At 42.5% G+C, this 6,000-nt stretch overlaps 1 protein-coding gene across 1 annotated transcript in view; it reads right to left on the bottom strand.

Moving 5' to 3' along the window:
* Nucleotides 1–3,453, bottom strand: part of LOC143933891 (GTPase KRas-like) — an 82,700-nt gene extending 79,247 nt beyond the window's left edge. The window contains exon 1 of the mRNA XM_077457001.1: nt 3,285–3,453. The gene's annotated coding sequence lies outside the window, so the exon portion shown is untranslated. The remainder of the gene's footprint in view (nt 1–3,284) is intronic.
* Nucleotides 3,454–6,000: the final 2,547 nt, after the last annotated feature.

Consider the following 6,000-nt stretch of genomic DNA (forward strand, 5'->3'; position numbering starts at 1 on the left):
TGGTGAGAGTGACACCTTCAGCCTAGACTCCTACCAAGCCACGTCCCCAACACATTTCACTCTACCTCCAGAGCTTAGTCATGGAGATCCCATGCATGTGGGGGAATATTTGATCATCATCAATAATCACTCAATTATGAAAAGGGGGGGGGGGGGGTAAACGCATTGGGGCTGTGGCCTAGTAGGAGTCCAGACTGATATTTTCGCTCTCATCACTACCACCATAAAACTAAAAACAGATGTACAGCGTCAGGGATTACCTCTTTATTCTCTAGGGCAGGGATATTCAATTATCTGACCTCCAGCAGTTGCAAAACTACAAGTCCCATCATGTCTCTGCCTCCGGGTGTCATGCTTGTGGCTGTCAGAGTCTTGCTATGCCTCATGGGACTTGTAGTTCTGCAACAGCTGGAGGTCCGGTAATTGCATATCCATGCTCTAGGGCCTCTGCTTAAAAAAATGTAAACTGGTTTGGGGGTTCCAAGTAATTTAGTGATTTTTACATAAATGTAAGAAGTTTTAGAACCAGCATGAGGGTTGAAGCAGTTAAAAGTAGAATTTTGGCCAAAACCTAACTACTCTTAAAAATTATCCATCCCCTAACACCTATTCAGACTAGCCTGTGTAAGAATTTTTTTTTACCTTCAGCTCCGGAAGGTTTTACCCCCTTCCTGACCAGGCCATTTTTTTGCGACACGGCACTGTGTTGTTTAAACTGACAATTGTGCGGTCAAACAACCTTGTACCCAAAAAAATAAATAAAATGTATGTCCTTTTTCCCCCCACAAATTGAGCTTTCTTTTGGTGGTATTTGATCACCTCTGTGGTTTTTATTTTTTGCACTATAAAACAAAAAAACAAAAGACACACCATCTTGGGGGAAAAAAAAAAAGCATTATTGTTTACTTTCTGCTATAAAACATCTCCAATAAAAAAAAATCTAATTTGTTCATCAATTTGGACCAATATGTATTCTGTTACATATTTTTGGTAAAAAAAAAAAAAGCGTATGTTTATTGTGGCCACTATAACTTTTGCTCAAACCAAACTATGGTATATTTTCATGGATTTTTTTTTTTAATGTTTTTACTAGTAATGGCAGCGATCAGCAATTTTTTTGCGAGACTGTGACATTGCGGCGGACAAATCTAACACCAAATGACAATACAGTGATCAGTGCTTAAAAAAATAAAATAAAATTGCACTATCACAGTATAAATGATACTGGCAAGGAAGGGGTTAACATAATGGGGAAATCAAAGGGTTAAGTGTTCCCTAGGGAGTGCTAACTGGAGGAAAACCGAGATCCGTGTTTCTTCACAAGATCTTAATTTTCTTACCTCACAGAAGGGTGGTCTGCCTTGTTTACATACAGTAGGCATATCACCTTTCTGTCTGGCCTCTGAACGATCGATCGCAGGTGGCAATCAGACCCGCTATGTCCAATCACAGCGGGATCGTGGCTCCGGCAGCACTCGCTCCAGAGCCAACGAAGTTATTTGCTTTAAGTGGTTAAAGTGTAACAGGGTAAAACTTTTTTGGTGTAGTTTTGGATAGAGTGGAGAGGGATAATCAGGTTTGTATTGTCCATTTCCATATTAGGTGTCACACTCTCCATTTGCCCTCTAACATTTTTCATCAAACATGAAAGGAATAAAAAAATTCTAAATTTTAGGTTATCCCTAAAACAGTAAAAGAGGGCAAATCTTCCAAAGAGGACACTTCTTCTGGTGACACATCGGGATTCCCGCACTTGAAGCATTTTATCTCACTTCCCGTTTTGACTATGGGACAGGAAGTGAAGGGAAATCTCAATGGGACACAGAAACCCCTTCTCTTTATAGAAGCCTATCCTGCTTCTAATACACTGTGATTGAGAAAGTAAAAACAGATCATCCCCCAGTAATTACCTTTTGTATCACATGACGCTCCCTCTTAGATTGTAAGCTCTAACAAGCAGAGCCCTCCAATTCCTTGTTTATTTTACTGTTAGGACCACAGATACCAGGGTGCCGTGACGTGGCTCTCGCATGCGTTTGCAAATGCGTGTGGACTAACCTGTTTTTAACGCATACTGTTAGAAAGGTCAATTTGGTTGTCTGCGAGCTTGTGGTAAGTAGGCTTTGGGTTTTTCCTGGGCATTCTCCAGACATTGTTGTTACTGGTTTTAGCCCTCCAATGCCGCTTACTGCGATAGCCAGCTATAGATGAGGGTGGTGGCAAGTTTTTGTTATAACGTGTGTTTGTATTGGTCCAGCAGCGCACCAACACCTTTGCTGTCATTGTGCTCTCGCTGGGTGTTTGATGTGCTCCTGTAATTTTAAGGAGTCCATCTGCTCTCATCTATCCATCAGAATGCATGTGCCTCCACTGCGGGGACACCTTTATTTTAGTGTTAGGACCACAGACACCAGGGTGCCGTGAAGTGGCTCAAGCATGCTTTTGCAAATGTGTGTGGACTAAACCCCCCGTTTTTAACGCATACTGTTAGAAAGGTCAATTTGGTTGTCTGCGAGCTGGTGGTAAGTAAGCTTTGGGTTTATCCTGGGCATTCCCCAGACATTGCGGTTTCCTCTTGTACCAAATTGTATTGCAACTGTACGATCTGCCTTCATTTTGTAGAGCACTGAGCAAACTGTAGACACTATATAAATTCTGTATAATTTTGCTGTGTCCATGCAACACGATTACTCTGGAATAGCCACCCAATGCTGCCCCAATGGAAAAAGTTACCTTTAGCCCTCATTCACATTGAATGAGGCTTTGAAATTGTGCGACGATCTGAAATCGCACAATTTCAAAGCCGCAAGTCAGTGTGACTTTGAAGACATCTGTGCAGTTTTATGCATAGATGTCTAGAAGTCGCACCCAAATCCACCAGGGTGCATGCACTACTTTAAATCGATGAGGCACCTCAAAGTCTGAGTGGCATCAATTTGAACACGGCTTTGCAGACAATAGCGTGAAACTTGTCATGCGATTTGACAGGTCAAACTGCATGACGAGTCACTCCAATATGAACCAGGGTTATGGATGGGCAAACTGCAATATGTTCCAATCCCTACACCAGTACAAGGAGCAGCCATCACGTGACCCAGGTGGGAGGGGCTGGCCCAGGATCTGTCCTATAAACTCTGGCATTCCTGGGTGTATGAAAAGCCCCAGCTGTGGAGGGACTGAGGGCCTGTCCCCCTGTGATGGAGGGCAGCAGACAGTGCCCAGTCCCTGTACAGCTGATGGCAGTACGAAGGGAAGGATACTGTTCTGGTACATCCGCCTCTTACCGAACTGCCGACTTCCCAAGACCTCTGTGTCCGCCTGTAGCGCCTGTCTCCCCCGGGGTCACAACTTCTCAGCGGCTCCCATTCTCCGGCATTGTATCCATTCTCCCGCAGAGCTGACACCAGGGATCCGGAAGTGCCCACAGCCCCGAATGCACAGACGCGCCCAATCACACGCTGACGTTTCTGGGCTACTTCCTGTCCGCTGAGTGGACCAATCGGTTTTCGGGTTTGTTTGATTGGCAGGACGCACTCCCGCCCTTCTGGCTAGGTAAGGACTAAGTAGAGCGGTGACAATGCAGGGAAGGGGTTGTGTGGAGTGATGAGCGGATCGCTGAGTGCTCGGTCAGCGTCGGAAACAAACATTTCTCGTCGAATTCTAAACCAGTGCAATAGGTCACTGAGATGGGGCTGTGCAGCAGAATTAGGGTTACTGTCTGCTTTTTTTTTCTGTCTCCCTTGTGCAGACCAGCTTTTCTCAACCGGGGTGCTGACTGTTAGGCTGCCGAAAGCGGGACATACTAAAACGAATGACAGAATGGAATGCCCATAGACTTTAACAGGGAGATGGAATGCCCATAGAGAATAATGGAACAAAGTGGAATGCCCATAGAAAATAATAGAAAAAAATATCAATTAGTGAGAAAGTCTTTAGACATATCAAATGTATTTTTTGCTAACCTACTTTTAAATATCAGTGGCCATGTTTAATATTGAGATTAGGTGGGATTATTATTGTTTTCTATGGAATGACAAACATATGACAGAATGGAATGCCCATAGAATATAATGGGGAGTAAGATGTGACCCGGAGTCAGAATCATTGGTCATATCAGATCAATCTTTAGCAGACATATTCTCTACGTTCAGCAGTGATGTCCAAATTTGACATTAAATGGGAATATTACTGTTTTCTATGGAATGACAAGACATATGACAGAATGGAATGCCCATAGAGTATAATGGGAAGTAAAATATAAACTCATTTGCAGGCAAATCTGAAAGACAGCAATTTATCCTTTACCACATCTGTTCCTCAAGTAGAGTAGCAGATTGTAAGATTGAGATTATTTGGGATTACAGCTGTTTTCTATGGAATGACATAAATAATAGAAAGGAATGCCCATAGAGTATAATGGGAAGGAAGATGTGTCCTGGAGTAAGAACCATTGGTCAATTCAGATGAATCTTTAGCAGACATACTCTATATGTTTGTTAGTGATGTCCAAATTAGACATTAAGTGGCATTATTATTGTTTTCTACGGAATGACAAAAATATGACAGAATGGAATGCCCATAGAGTATAATGGGAAGTAAAATATAAACGAATTTGCAGGCAAATCAAGAGACATAGCAATTTCACCTTTCCCACAGCTTTTCCTCAAGTAGAGTAGCAGATTGTAAGATTGGGATTATTTGGGATTACAGCTGTTTTCTATGGAATGACAGATAAATAATAGAAAGGAATGCCCATAGAGTATAATGGGAAGGAAGATGTGACCTGGAGTCAGAACCATTGGTCATATCAGATCATTCTTTAGCAGACATACTCTATATGTTCAGCGGTGATGTCCAAATTTGACATTAAACAGGATTATTGTTTTCTATGGAATGACAAACGCGACAGAAGGGAATGCCCATAGAGTATAATGGAAAGTAAAATATAAACTCATTTGCAGGCAAATCGAGAGACATAGCAATTTCACCTTTCCCACAGCTTTTCCTCAAGTAGAGTAGCAGATTGTAAGATTGGGATTATTTGGAATTACAGCTGTTTTCTGTGGAATGACAGATACATAATAGAAAGGAATGCCCATAGAGTATAAATGGAAGCAAGATGTGACCTGGAGTCAGAACCATTGGTCATATGAGATCAATCTTTAGCAGACATACTCTCTATTAGGGATGAGCCGAACATCCCCAGGTTCGGTTCGCACCAGAACTTTCGAACGGACCGAAAAATTTGTGCGAACTTTAGAACCTCATTGAAGTCTATGGGACTCGAACGTTCGAAATTATTTTAATGGCTAATATGCAAGATATTGTCCTAAAAAGGGTTTGGCGACCTGGCTCCTGCCCCAGGGGACAGGGGAAAATGGCTAAAATGTTTTTAAAAACACCCTGGGGGGTGTCTATAGTATGCCTGTGAAGTGCCACGTGTTTCCCGTGTTTAGTACAGTCCCTGCACAAAATGACATTTAACAGAAAAAAAATCATTTAAAACTGCTTGCGGTTTTAATGTAATATCTGGTTCCGGCAATATGGATGAAAATCATTGAGAAAAATGGCATGGGTAGCCCCCCCTGCCCATTACCAGCCTCCTTTGGGTCTTGTAATTACACGCCCCTGTTAAACAGGGGCTGAAAAATTGGGCCTTAGGCACTGGTGCTGGTGCCACGACACTGAAACCTCTCCCATATACTCTATTTGGAGTGGAGGAATGAGCCCTGCTGCAAAGCATTGCATCAAAAATTGTAATTACACACCCCTGTTAAACAGGGGCTGAAAAATTGGGCCTTAGGCATCACCCAGAACCAAAAATGTTCTTCCAAGATATCAGCGGAGGAGGAAGAGGATAGACAGTCAACATAACAGGACAGTCACTCAGCATCAACATAGGCAGTCTTGAAGGGATGTGATATTTCAAAAAAAATTATTCGGTTACATCAGCTTCAGGTGCTTGGTAGCTGGTGGTGATCCAAGTCTGATTCATCTTTA

The sequence above is a fragment of the Lithobates pipiens genome, unplaced genomic scaffold, assembly GCF_037356315.1.
Source record: "Lithobates pipiens isolate NorthernLeopardFrog02 unplaced genomic scaffold, aLitPip1_a1.2 Scaffold_27, whole genome shotgun sequence".
Taxonomy (NCBI): Eukaryota; Metazoa; Chordata; class Amphibia; order Anura; family Ranidae; genus Lithobates; species Lithobates pipiens.